Here is a 15222-nt window from a genome sequence, read left to right as displayed (position 1 = left end):
CCTAAAACGGCTCGTTCTAACACGCCCCCACATACCTACGTCACGATGTGGGAAGATTTGCATAACGCCGCCCAAATGTTCACGCAAAGAAAGAAGGCGTAACTTTTATTCTCGCTGTAGTATTGTTGCTGCCGCCATGTCGTGAAGGCGCTGTGTGTTTCGTTGTGAAAGCGAAACTACTTTGTTTGGCCTTCCAAAAGAGGACAATATCCGCTTCGTCATGCCTAGAGCTGATCCGTGCTGGTCGCTGAGGAAATACATCTACTTCCCACGGTGATCGCTGGATCAGCTTTCACTGTGGATGAAGCGGAGTCCAGCCCGGGGTCGTCACATGTGGTTGCCGCAAGCCCGCCGGCCGTGCCGTTCTCAGGCCCGCCGGCCGCCACTCACTCAAGCCCGCCGTGTGTGACGCTGTGTTTCGTTGTGAAAGCGAAACTACTTTATTTGGCCTTCCAAAAGAGGACACGACTATGAAATCAGTGGTTAAGTTGTATTTACAACACTGTTCCAGAACAGTTCAACCCAAATATTCAGATAGACTACAATGCTGGCTGTTCTGACTCACAGACTGTAAGTAAGTTTTCATATTTAAAGGATTTGCCACTGACGATTCAAACGCGAGTTTTGACCAGTGTAGAGTAGCGCTTGTTGTTTGTCATTTCTCCAGACATGTTTTTATGTTTACGTGGCACGATGCAACATGTAAAAAGACAGTATAAGTGCAGTATAAGTGCATAATGAAGTTCATAATTGTGGGATAAAATTTAAAACAAAAAATAAAGTTCCCTTTCGAAATGGTCTCTCCCGTTACGTATAACGCTTACGGGGAAACTCCTGTTTACTCTGAATGCTGAAGCCTGCTTTTCTCATGTTCATGAAGCTGCATGAACAAATGGCAATTCAGCCTGCCAAAATGGGCGGAGCCGACTGCCTATATAAGTCAGCTCTAAATGCCATTTTGTCAGAATTTTCTCCTTCAGTTTGAAGAGCATCTCCTCGCTGGACTCTGAAAATAGAAAAGAAGACGATGCCTACTTACTCGCCGTAGAAGAGCCACAGCAGAAGACCCATGTTGAGGCTGTGCTCACTGAGACAGACTGCTCTCACTGCAAGAGCATGAGTCTCGTCCTGCTTCACTCGCAAATAGGGTTGGGAACCGAGAACCGGTTCCGTTTTTTTTTTAAAGAACTGGAACCGTGAGCAATTTATACGTTTCGGTTCCGAAAAAGGTTCTGGTGCGACACGTGACCAAGCGCTGTGAGCAGCCTTGCGCCGGCTTTTCCCGTAAAGGATGTCACAAACCAAATAACAGAAATGCAGCCCTGCCTCTTTAACCCTCATCTGTCCCTCGGGTCATTTTGACCCAAAACTCATTTTTAAAGATTTTTTAGAAATCGAGCGTTGATCGTTATGGTATGAGACTTTGTTACATTTGTCACACTTGAACCGGGAATACGTGAAAAAATTTTCGAGTGAATTCGAGCAGTTTAAGTGGGTGCTATAAAAAAAGTATCAAAAGTGTCCCTCGCGGGTCATTTTGAACCGCCACTGGAAAAGCATGGAATTTATGAAAAAACTGTGGATTTTTTTTTATTTAATTTTGTCACACTTGAGCATGGAGCACACACAAAAAAATGTGAGTCGATTCGAGGATTCTGTGTGTAATAAAATAAGGTGTAATAAAAAAAGTATCAAAAGTGTCCCTCGTGGGTCATTTTGACCCGGCCATAGGAATGAATGGAATGTCCGAAAAAAACCCAGCATTTCTTATTTATTTGATTTTTTTTACTATATAAAATCTGACACAATCCAGAAAAGATGCATACCCAAACAAAGGGCTGAGACTGCAGAATGTCCCCAATGCACAAAAAACTCACATACCCACAGGCACACACACACACACACACACAAACACACACAAACACACACAAACACACACAAACACACACGGCACACACACACTCCCATTGAAACACATTATAGCATTTATGATGTGTCTGCTGGGAAATGACCAGTCATTTTGAAATATTTTTTGACTTAACAGTTAAATTTGAGTGATGGGGTGGAGACCAATGAGTTTATATCATATTTATATTTTTAAATGTATCTTTTATATTTATTACATATTTATGAAACTGTATGAATATGCATGTGTTTGGATTAAAATTCAGTATCAATTTCATTTTTTTTTTTTTTTTTTACAAAATATAGAAATGCACAAATAAAATTACGCTTATTCTGGCTTACCTCTAGTGGCTGTAATCATAAAATGCAATTTTATGTAATTTTTCCCCACCAGATGGCATCAGAGACACTCCGTGACCTAAGTCCTGATGGATCATCATGTTTAAAGTATAAATATGCAGAAATTTTCTTTCTTTAGGGATGTAACGATTCACTCAACTCACGATTCGATTCACGATTCAAGAGTGATAAACAAAGTAATGGAAAATATTTATTTTCATGCATTTTAAATGTTTAAAAATGTGGAAACCACTCATTGCATCACACCTGACTGCATTATTATTTGTAAAATAGGGGCTTTATGGAGTGTGTGCATACATGGTTATAAGTATAACAGTTAATATTTCATTAATTTAGGGAAATGAACAAGTGTCTTAGCCCTCAAGGGACTATTTGGCCAACCAGCTTATTCCTGCTTGAAAAGCAAAATGTTGTTGACAGTGTAAAAAACAAACTTTGAAGCACATGTGATTGATGGACTAGCATTACTCAACATTACTTACTACCTTACAGCAACACTACATGCAATGAAGGTAAAATTGTGAAAAAATAGTAATTAAACCGGGAATCGTTAGGCAAAACCGGAACCGGAATCGGAAAATTTCTTACGATACCCAACCCTACTCGCGGATTGCCTTCTTCAATGGAGTTAAGTTAGTAGTAACCAGAACATTTTTTGTTCGATATAAAGGTCACAATTACAAGAAAAACAGTCGCAAGTTTTTCTTGTAATTTTTACAAATTTTTATTTTTACTTTTTCTTGAACAAGTTTTCATAGACAAGAGCAGAAGATTTGTGTGATATAAATCATTAAAAAAATTATTTATAAATCGGTTAAAGCAGAATCTGTCTGATTTTGCAAGATAAGAAAGCCAGTAAGAGGATTCCTTCCTTTGCTTAATAAATACTTGTTTACCACATAATGAAGCTTCCACATGCCAACTGACTCATACAAAAATACTGAGGAAAGATACTTCCACTTTGAATTACACATTTTGAATATATAAATAATCAAACATGTCAGCAAGCCTGAGGTCCTTCCTGTTCACTACAAAAAAAAATGACAACAGTCTGTCTATACATCAGATGTCTGTCTATTCCTCTATCTTTCTACATCTATATCCATCTCAAAATCTCTCTATCCATCACATCTATCCATGTATCTATTCATGTCAAAATCAATCAATCTATCCATCACTATAATACATGTATCTCCATCCATGCTTTACTACCACTGAATGCCACTGTGGGAACCAGGCACTTCTCTCTGTACTCCTCCTCTAGCAACACCAGAACGTTTTGGATGCTGTTAGATCTGAAATGATTGAATTGGTCTCATGAGACCAGGGTATGGATTCCCAGAAGTCTATATTTTGTAAATATGGGTCTTGGAAAAAGCTAAATGAGTTTATTGTGCTTTGGCTACAGTCGGTAGTTCTGGTGTGGATAAACAACCATGCATGTCACTTCTGCATGCTGCATCTTACTCTGTGAGATAAAGTGTCACTCTTTTCACAGCTTTTGCCGGCTCTGAGACACTTTCACAGTATTTCTCTTGTTCTTTTTCTAGCAAAAACTCACTCATCACTAAATGAAAGCTTAAAGTGAAGACCTGATTATTTCAGGGGCCTTTTCACAAGTCCATTGTTTTTGAATTTTTGTGCTACTTCTGCTATATTTTCACACTTAAAACAATAATTTGGTATTCCTCTTGTACCATTGTCCTCTTTTATGCTAGGAAATAAATCTCCTGACAGTTCTCTCTCAAGAGGTTTCATTGTTGTCAGCATTAAGTCTGAGTATGATTCAGTGGGCCATATAACACTTAATTATCAAGAAATTACTTACCTTTAACAGTTTTGGTTCAACATACAACAGGTAAGATCAATACTTGCCTTAACCTTACACCAGAATTTTTTTTTATTTTTTTTTATTTAGTAACTTTCAGGAGGGTGTACTCATTTTTGCAACACAACATTTTATCACTTTGATAAGAAAATGGTATTTTCTTGAATAATTTTAACATTCTTCTTTGGTAACTGATCAAGCAGACTTGCTGGAATATTATATCTCTAAAAAACCATAACATGTCTTCTAAGCAAAGAGTAATTGCTGAATTTGTTAAGTTTCAGAGGGGGTGTACTCATTTATGCTGTGCAGATATATATATCTATTTCTATCTATAGATAATCTATTCATCTCTATCTCTATCTATATCTAATATCTATCAATCTGTTCAGGGGTTGTGTGCAGACACATTCGTCTAAATTTGATCCAGTGCTTTTTCTGGCTCTTTTCTTTTAAAAGGAACAACACTAAGAGGGAGTGGTGACAGTATTTTCCCATAAAGAGAAATAATCCAAAGAATAAAATGCTGGGAGGTTTCCTGGGTCAGTCTTACCTCACTCCTTAAGAATGTCCCATGAGACTGAGGCCAGATTGTGAGGTTGTTTTACCGCTGCAATAAGTGTGACTCATGTGCGTTTCTGAGCAATGGTCTACAATGAAGTGGACTACGCAGAGGATTCTACAAAACGTCCTTGATTTACAGGTTACAGCTGTGATTCCACGTCTTTGGAGAGTTTTTTCATCTGACACTTCATGAAGTGAGAGCTGTAGGCCGTGTCATTACTGCCATGTTTCAGTTTACTCAATGGCATGTAAAAGGCCCCTTGTCAGAAATGTTACACTCACCAACTTAGAAAACAGAAAAAAAAAAAAACAGATGATTATTTGGTCTGAGCAGACACACAGGTGGTTGGTATGGTGGCTTTGGGGCTCAGGGCTGCAGACATAATAGCTATACACTTTCTCCAGGCATTACGTTTGTAGAACTCAAAGTAAAAATAAAAAGAAGAAGAAGAAGAAGTACCACACACTCCTGAGTTACACAAGGCAGGAAAACAAACAAGCACCATCTGTCAACAATCACATGGGTTTAGTTTTAGCTACCTGCTCCTTCCATTCATTACCTGTTTATTTGAGTCCAGCTCTAGCCCAGCGCAGCTTTCGCAGTCCGGAGAAGATTCATACTCCTACCTGTGGAATAAAGAGCAAAAAAATGATTCAGTTCAACAGGTGCCCTTAATATTCAACCAAACATTGACATTTTTTACAAGAGAAAAAAAGGCTTTTTGTTTAAATGAAAAACAGACATACTGTGCACCAAGTTCCCCTCTGTCTTCTCCTTCTTCTTTTTTTTTATTCAACAACCAGTGAATAGCTCAAGTCATATTACAGACCAGAATCAAAATAGAGAAAAATAATAATAATAATAATAACAGCAAAAAAAAAAATTACAATTACAAATGAAGAGGGGAATTCATGCAAAATGTCCATCATAACTAGGGGTGGCACAATACCATTTTTTCAGAACCAATTCCGATCCAATACCCAAAATATCAGAGTATCAGACGATACCGATACCAGCGAGGTTTTTGTTTTAAATCAGTGTAGAATTTCTATACCTCAGTGTGTGTTGACCTGATCATCACTCTTTTGTGTGTTACACACAATCTACTAAATATAGACAACTTCATTATAAAGGAAATTACCAATTGAAAAAATATATAATCTGAGAAAATTAGAAAAATACTATTATAAACTAGGTTAGTGGATAATTCAGCAGCAAAAGTTACTCTAGAAAAATGACGAGTTCACAATAATTGTATAAAATCTAAACATTTAGTGAAAAAAACATTATTTAGTGGGAAAGAAATAAAAGTAAATAGGTGTAATCTGGTAAAATGTTACACATTGCTCTTTGTATTGTTGTAAAATACATTCATGAAAAACAAGTAAATATATTTATATATAAATATATGCAACATATGATAGATAAGACAGAACATGAAAGGCTATTAATAATCTTCCATTGCGCAAAAGTATTATAATATGAAAGGCTCCAATACAGAGCGGCACAACGCTCTTATGCACATCCAGTGCACTTGAAACAACACAAGAGTTACAGCGTGCAGCGGTCCACATAGAAAAGTTCAAAGCACAAAGGGAAGAGATATTGATATTGGTGTATTATAGTTTATTGAGTTTCTTCATACATTTTTGGTCATACCGCCCAGCACTAGTTTCTTCTTTTATCCATTTTAAATTTCAGTTACTGTGCGCGTGAAGAACAATTCATCGTGCTCTCTACTCCAGTGTTGTGATCTAACAGACACCCGGTAGAAAATAACATGCTTTAGAAACAGCACTAAACTCCAGTAAGATAAAGTCCTTTTATGCAAAATCTTTGATCTTTATCTACAGATGAAGTATAATAATAGGAACATTGAATCATCTTGGAGAGAGGTTCATCGTCTTGACTGTCGTAACCGAACGCGATACGCAGTTTGAATGCTATATGGAGGATGACAGACAGCCACAGCGGAGAGAAGAGTTTACGCGAACTTGATTTAAATATTCATCTGTACCTCACATTATACTACAGAACGGCTTCAGACCACTTGGAATATAGTGCACGAAAACTTTAGGGTGCTTTATAAAGTGTGTTCTTTTCGTAGGCCTTAATAAACACAGAATAGTATACTGACAATATCGGATTTGGATCGGTCTCGTCTGACTGATTCCCCGATCCGGCAGAAAATGCCAGTATCAGAGTGATACCAATACTGAATATCATATCGGCGCACCTCTAATCATAACACATTATGGAGGAAGTCAAAAAGAGAAAAAGAAAAACATGTCCAATATACATCAACATATTTATATCGCCAAAAAAATAAATAAATAGGGGTATATTAATTTATATTAGAATTTTCATATTATGTGTGCATACTGGGATCTTCACTAACCCCCAAAGATTTCAATGGTTCTTCCCACATTCTGTTAAATGACATGAGTTTACCCATAAGATAGAATCTGAGTTTTTATAAGAATATAAGGTCCTTTATCATAGATAGCCATTCCCTATATAAGGGATGGCCATATTCAACCCATTTGTTCATAATAACTTTCCTTGCCAGCATCAACAAAGGATGAATAATGTCTTTATAGTCCTGCAAAGAAGGAGGGAGAAGACCAAGTAAGCACATAATAGGTGAAGCTTTAACTGTAACTTTGCAAATGTCTGAGAGGGCCTTACAGATTAAAAGTCAAAAATGTTCCACCTTATTACATTTCCACAGGCAATGGAAATGTAATTGTTTCGTACCAAGGGAGATTTTAACGTCCCCATCGGGAGATTTTACTCTTCATACAGTTAGGTGACACCGGTTTATTAAATTTACAATTTGAGTTGAATTACTGAAATAAATGAACTTTTCCACGACATTCTAATTTATTGAGATGCACCTGTATATGGTGACATATAAGCTTGATGTACTATATAGAAATGCATTTCTCTAAATTTATTACAAACAGAAATAGTAACTGGGAGTTTAATAATGTTTTTCCATGAAAAAGCATCAATATCATACAATATCATAGCAAAAATATCTGCTCCTTTTTAGACGACTAATCAAATGGTACACTTAAGACTGTAAGAAGAATGCTTTTCCCTTGAAAATGACAAATTCAACCCACAATGCAGTGTTACATGACACCATGAAACAGCAGTGCACTAACCACTCTATTGCATTAAGTGAATCACTGGAAACAGTTTACAATGTACTCACTGGACTAGTGGCCTACTTTAAACCAAAAACTTTCTAACATGACGGAAAAATGGTTTAGACCCATTCCTGTGTTAGCGTTCCCTTTGAATCTGATCTTTCAATTCACCAGCCTTTCTTACTCAGCAAATAACGGGACTTCGAACGGGCATGTAATTAAAAAGCAATTTCAGATGCTATCAGCCAAGGAGTCACAAATACTGAGCAATGTTGCAATAGTTCAAATGCGGTTCTGCCATGACCGTTTCCGTCATTACAGAGCTTCACTCACTGTAGCATTGAAGGATAAATCACTTCACAAAATGATTCATCACATCAAGACACACGTCAATGAAATCACAATTGCTGATTCATTCTTTCTGCGCACCCAGACTGGGTGGATGTGTTTATAAAAATAGCCTAAAAAGAATTAATCAATGGTGTTTGGAAAAACTCCATGCCTAGAACTCTAGAGAGTGACATATAAGCTTGCCTATGCCACATTGATATATTTAGCTGTTTGCATATACTAAATTCCCAAACTTAGTATGTTTCAGTGTGAGTAGGTAACAATGCACATACGAATGCAACAACCACAAAGACCACAGGTCGTCCCCTGACTCAGTGCCACAAAGAGGAAAAAAAAACATTATTTTGTAGGTGCAAACCCATGATATATTTTTTCTTGTCAGTGGCATAAATCCCAGAAGTTCAAAGGATTATTTTTCTTGCCGTTTAGCCCTTTGGTTTGTTATCTCTGTTAACAGACTGACCAGACCAGACATCTATCCCCACACTTTTAGCAAAATTAAATCAACTAAATTAAGATATTTTTGCATTGTGGCATTAAGTTCATGACAACACGTTTCACCACAAATTCTCATTAATGTAATATGTCGGGGGGATAAAAACTATAACAAATTTTTTATTTAAATCTGAGTAAATATATGTATAAATATTATATGTATAATAAAATAAATTAAATTATGATGAATTATGATGAATTTTAGGTTTATTTCACATTTCATGTTACACAATATGTGCTAAAATGTCATGAAATGTCAACACTACACAGTAAAAAAATGTTTCGAAGTAAACTGTTTATTGAAAGGTTATTAGAGTATGTTTTACAAGAAAATACTATTTCAGTCTTTGTACTTCAGAATTCCATGTTTAATTCAATTTGTTACTTCTTGTTTCTTTGTAATTGTGAAATTTACTAACAGTGACAGTTCCTGAGTGAAAATGAGACCCATTTTTTTCAGTGTACGGTCTATTTTTAACTTCTGAAAATAGGCTTAATCTTCTTTAAACAAAATATAATTTATTTTATTTGTGGGTGAACTATAACCCAGACATCTTGACAGTTTTCATAAGATTCATATGAATGTTTGATCAATGGTTCTGTTAAACAATCTGAGCAGCTACTGAACTTGTAACATCAGAGAGGATGGGCCTATTTCAGGTCTGTATTTTTGGAAACCTTCAGATGAGCTCAGTGTTGACCTGACCTCAAGGTAAATATGCAAATATAACCCTTTCCCATTTTAAACTCTGTGTGATAGGACCTAGTTTGGTAGATACATGTGATATAATAGCTAGCAATAACACTAGCAAAAAACTTGTCAAAACAAAAGAGAAAAGCAAATGCAGATTTTTTTTCATGACAAGCTTGTCTCACAAACAGGTCATCTTAACAGTTTGAGACTCAATCAACTGCCATGTTCAATAATGAGCAAAAGCTCAATCATGAGGCCCAATCCCTTTTACACCCTTCATCACAAGCTCTTACAGGAAAGCTCCTTTAACGTCCTGAAAATGTGGTTACAAAACAATTACAATTTACAGCCATTAGTGACCCACCCAGGGAGGAACCACAAGAAGACTGACTGTATCGTTCAGTTTAAAGACTGGGTGTGATTCCATATCAAACTCTGCATATTTATATGTCTGAAGTGAAATAAACCCATTAGGTATTGCAGCATCAGACACAAGACAGAATGAGTCATGGACTATTTTTATATTGCAAATTTGTCCTTTTTGGAGATTGCGTATGGCCAAAGGTTCCCTTTTTTTTTTACCAGTGAATATCAATGTTGTTTCAATAATTTTTCCATGACCTTCCCAGTCATTTGTGATTACTAGATAATGATTTTTCATTTTAGAGAGACTGCTGGCCTGGGCTGATTTCAATTGTGAATTCAGTTTTGTTTTGTTTTGTTTTGTTTGTTTTGTTTTGTTTTGTTTTGTTTTGATGTGAGGCACCAAACTTTTGAATAAACATATTTAAAATTATACAAAATGGTACAATTAGTTTACAAACATTTACATGACTTTATACGATTATACTCTTTTCTAAGTCCTTTCCAAGCCTAAAGAAAAATACAATCTTTAAAAATTTAACAATGTAAAAAATAATTTTTTTCTTCAGGTTTTCTATTTTAGTGGGATCCCTGGTGGTCACACAAGGCCCTCATTGTATGGAAAACAGCAGAAATTCAGAGCTCAGAGATACTTTGAACAATATAGATTAAAATATCTCCTTTTGCATCTTACATAAGAAATAATGTGCTTAGAAAAATATAAAGGTAAATTACGACAAAACTTTCATTTTAAAATGTCTACTGTCTACTAAAAGGATACATGAGTCAGTCTTACACATGTAAAGCTTTTCTTTATATTTTTACTTATTAAAGCTTCACATTTCAAACCACAGTAAATTCAGGCTCTCCATTGTTACTTTGTTCTTCTCTCCTCACATCCAAATCTCATCCTCAAGTGTTTTTTATTAACTGCAGCCAAAAGAACGTCTCTGTAGTTTCATGACAATTCTTTGGTGTAAGATGAAAAGTGGAGTACATACATACCTTGCCTTGTCAAATGAACCTGACAGGTTCTTGATGTATTTACCAAAGGCTTTCCGACCAAAGCTTCACCTGGGAGTCTCCCATCTTAGATCTTCTCAGTAACCAACATCTCTACCTGGCTCTCAATCGCTCCCTATGCCCATAGAGGTGTTTCTATCTATTCATCTCTTCAATTCAGCTCCTCCAGCGTGCTCCAGTTAGGCCACACCTGTGCTGGGGTGCAACATCTGTGCAATCAAACTTCCTCTACTCTTAAATGCAGCATAAACCTCCCAAAAATCCCTCCCTACAGTGCCAAAACAAAACCTTTTGGGAAAGAGCGGAGAAAGAGTGAAGGAGGGGTGTTTGGGAGTACATTAACATCCATGCTCTCTGCTCATTTTGCCCTTCCAGCTGCAAGAGCGTTTGTAGCCATGGAAACTACTTAAACGCAGCCTGAAGGAAGTGTGTTATTCTGTTTTAGCAATGCACCAGAATAAATAGGGTGAAAATAAGAACACAAGTAGCTAAATACTAATCAGGTTTGGCCACATGTAGCCCCAAGGTCTTTTAAATAATCAACATAGTCATTTGCACAAAATCCATATAGGCTTTGACAGCACAAGGCATAAGGTATCATAAACATAGCCTCATATATGAAATCAGGCTTGTTTAGCATTTGTACTTTCCCCTCATTAGCAGCATAGCATTGATATTACAGTCATGTCGACATGTTGCAACCTTCACTACGTTACAGTGTTTTCCTTACTCGCGACCCCACCCACAATCAGGGCGTTTTCCAATGAACAATCATTAAGATCTTTCCAAAAAATAAGCCTGAGCTCAAAGTTTATTGCCTGCAGACAAACAAACGTCAGCTTTCTGCCCACCAGTCTTACAGTAATGAGGCTGTATTTCGCATTTATATTTCAAGAAAACACAGCATTGACTTTCACAGGAAATGCATCAGCATTCAACAGCAGTCCTCTGGGTATAGCTGATCCCCTATGACTTTAATAAATAGCTATTTTGAGCAAAAATGTGAACTTCTCTTCCATATAAAGCTAGACATTCATCTGAAAAAGTGGCTTTCCGCATAAAGTCTTTCATCCTATATTTAAAATCATATCATGCATCTAAATAAACAAAATACAAAAATATGCAAAACAACATACCATGTAGAATTTATGCACTACATGCAAATAATGTTTTTTCATGTTGTATTCTGTCAAAATTATGGAGTTTGCTTAGAATTATTCATTATTTTAGCCTTTTCTAGAAAAATAGATGGCTTCTTCAGTAGTGGGCGGAACTAATGCGCAAGCTGCAATCTCATTCGCTAGCACTCACCTGTCACTGTCCACCTTTTGATAGCAGTAAATCAGTTTGAGTGAACACAGACAACACGATTAATATTCATAAGCCAAGCAGCCCGTCAGAACTTAGAGTGTTTTATATTATTAGTAGTAGTATTGCACAATTTTATTAGTATTATTGTCAGTCTTTTTTACTTAAACATTAAAAAAAAAATTCTCCCAAGCATCAAGAATAGACTTTCACGGAAAAACGCATCAGCATTCCTCTGTGTATAGGGATATGCCGGTATCAAATTTTCATGCTGCAATTAATTGCTAATGCTTTTATCACGGTATACGGTGTTATCTTATTATTTCTGCAGTTTAGCACCATCTGCTGTCAGAGAGTGAAAGTGCGCTTTCATCCAGAGCGTCTCTCACATGTTCCGCCATGTGCTTCTCGTCCACGCTTGTTTACATCAGAGAGCGCACGCGTCTTTCACGCAGCATACAGCGGTGTTGTGCATTTTGACCAGTTGATGGGAAAAGTATTCTTAAAATGCATTCAAAATTCGGAATAATTTGTAATATATAATTATTCATGGTATTTAGAAGTGCCCACGATAACAATATTGTTCATATTCATTACCGTGATATATCACATTACCGAATACCGGCACAAGTCTATCTGGGTAGGCTAGAGCTGATCCCCGATTTTAGAAATAGCTGTTTTGGGCAAAATGTAAACTTATCTTCCATTAAAGCTAGATATTTGTCTGAAAAAGTAGCTACAAGGCCTTGAGCATAACGTTTTTCATCCTAAATTTAAATCTAAATAAGCAAAATACACAAATATAGAAAAAAAAATCGAGCAGCCAAATTAGCATTTAAAATTCCAACAGCAATGACATTTGCAATGTTTCAACTGATTATTACTTTTCCATTACATCACAGCTTCTGAGAACTGGAATGTCAGAGCTAGGCTACAAACACTTATTATTTTCCTCATTTCCCCCCGTCTTTCTGTGTGGCTCTCCTATGGTACACAGGGGTGTCATTACTGATTGTACATGCACTGGAATTGTGCGTACCAGCCTGCAAGGCAGAACAAATAACAGCCACCCTGAGCTCCATCTCGACGCCCACGGACCACCTCAGCACAGCCTCAGTCTGAGAGCTAACATCCACTCTTATCCAACAATCAATAAACCACAACTGACTTAAAAGCCATCCCGGTATCAGGCCCATCAGTGTCTGAGGGAGGCAGCGTTCATAAACAACATCAGCAGCCGCCATGACCTGCATTTATGGAACGTGATGAAAGTTTTTATGCTTGTTTTCCGTCCTCTCACTTTCCCCTAGGGACAGATCTGATTTATGATTTCTATTTCACCCCACAGAGCGGCGGAGCCATTAGGGTGAAGAAAGAGCAAACGAATACATGGAGAGCACTTTCCCCATTAACATGATGAGGAGGGGCAACTGTTACGATCCCTGTCCTTTCCACAGCTGCTGGAAGGCTCTAAACAACAACACTTTCACATGTCTTCAATGCTTTCCAGGCAAACCAATGAGGCTGTATTGTGATGGACAGATAAAACAAAATGATTTAGGAATCCTACCAGGTATTGTTTCCTTCCAGTCCAAGCATGATTCTAATGTATATTGTGGCCAATGAGATGATAAAAAAGGTCATACTCTGCAGAAGCAGCAAACAAACCCCCATAGTGTAGGGGTGTGCGACATCATGATTTTTGATTGTGGACAATTAAAATGTCTCCACGATCTGCTTTTGAAGAAATCATTTAGTATCGTGCTACAGCACACATTTTATCAGTTGCAGTTCTGGTGCCTCCATCTCAATAAAACAACGTGACATATATTCCCATCAAAAGTTAACTCAGCGGTAGAGTTACACTCACGGGACACTGCACTTATTCGCAGTCACAGAAGTGCATTATTTGCATGTGCTTTAAAGCCTTGCCGGTTAAACATTTAATTTGCGTGCTGTTCTGACATACACTTTTTCTGAGCGTGTGCACACTAAAAAGCCTGTCAAAAAGTGCCTGATTACTGGACTAAGTTATCTTTCACGTCTGATAGCACTAATACTGTCAAAAATACACAAGGTTTACAAATAAACACAGCTGGTTATGTCTAAAGTGAAAGTAAACAGTTAAGAGCTGCCGCTTGTCATTAAAGGGATAGTTCACCCAGAAAAGTCAATTCTGTCATTATTTACTCACTCTCATGTTGTCCCAAACATGTATTAATTTCTTTCTTGTGCTGAACACAGAAAAAAATATTTTGAAAAATGAGAGTAACCAAACATTTGCTGGTCCTCATTGACTTGAATTGATAGAAGAAGAAAAAATACTGTGGAAGTCACTGGGGACCAGCAACTGTTTGGTTACCCAGTCTTCAAAACAACTTTTATGTTCAACAGAAGAAAGAAACTCATTCTGCTCTTGACTGAAGAACTTTAATACAGTTGCTTTAATAAAAATCAATGTATAATTTATAAGGTGAAGTGTATATAGTGTTTTATTTTTATATTTGTTAATTCAATTTCTGTTCTTGAATTCTATTTCTAAATACACCTACTGTACCTGTAAAATAAAGCACTGTTTGTTTTATTTGTATATTATGTGTATTTATAATGTGTATCTTTGTTCTTATTTTTTAAAAACAAAGATAAAATAATGACATAGATTTTTCTCTTTTTATCTTCACCCACTTTGGTCATCTTTTTTATTTTAGATTTTGTTACATTATAAGGCTTTGTTTTTAAAATGGGAAATTAGCTTGACTGTACTGGTCAGACAACTTGCAAAGCAGTAAAACCAACATAAAATCGTGAATAGTTTTTTTCCTGAAAGAAATTGTAATATGATATTTTTGCCATATCACCCACCCCTATCCTAGTGTTATTTTAGTATCATTAAGATTCTATTATAGTTTTTATTAATATTTAGTTTTTGTGTTTTAATATGTCTATTATAGGGGTGCTCCGATCAGGATTTTTGAGGCCGATCACCGATCACAGAAAGCAGTATCTGCCGATCCGATCACAGATACCGATCTTTTTAAAGCCTTCTTTTTATCATGTAGAATTATTTATAGTGATGATCCAATCAAGATTTTTAGACATTTATTCAGGGCCTGAATTTCATTTTTTGAAAATTAATCCCTCTCTTAGGTGACTCTTGTGAGAGGATTTTTTTTTT

At 36.5% G+C, this 15222-nt stretch overlaps 1 protein-coding gene across 1 annotated transcript in view; it reads right to left on the bottom strand.

Moving 5' to 3' along the window:
• Positions 1–15222, bottom strand: part of LOC107680219 (serine/threonine-protein phosphatase 2A regulatory subunit B'' subunit alpha-like) — a 96169-nt gene that overhangs the window by 71101 nt on the left and 9846 nt on the right. The window contains exon 2 of the mRNA XM_016476016.1: positions 5218–5284. The gene's annotated coding sequence lies outside the window, so the exon portion shown is untranslated. The remainder of the gene's footprint in view (positions 1–5217; positions 5285–15222) is intronic.

Source organism: Sinocyclocheilus anshuiensis, unplaced genomic scaffold (genome assembly GCF_001515605.1).
Source record: "Sinocyclocheilus anshuiensis isolate Anshui unplaced genomic scaffold, SAMN03320099.WGS_v1.1 scaffold821, whole genome shotgun sequence".
In the NCBI taxonomy this organism is placed as follows: Eukaryota; Metazoa; Chordata; class Actinopteri; order Cypriniformes; family Cyprinidae; genus Sinocyclocheilus; species Sinocyclocheilus anshuiensis.
This window is presented reverse-complemented; position numbering and strand designations above follow the sequence as displayed.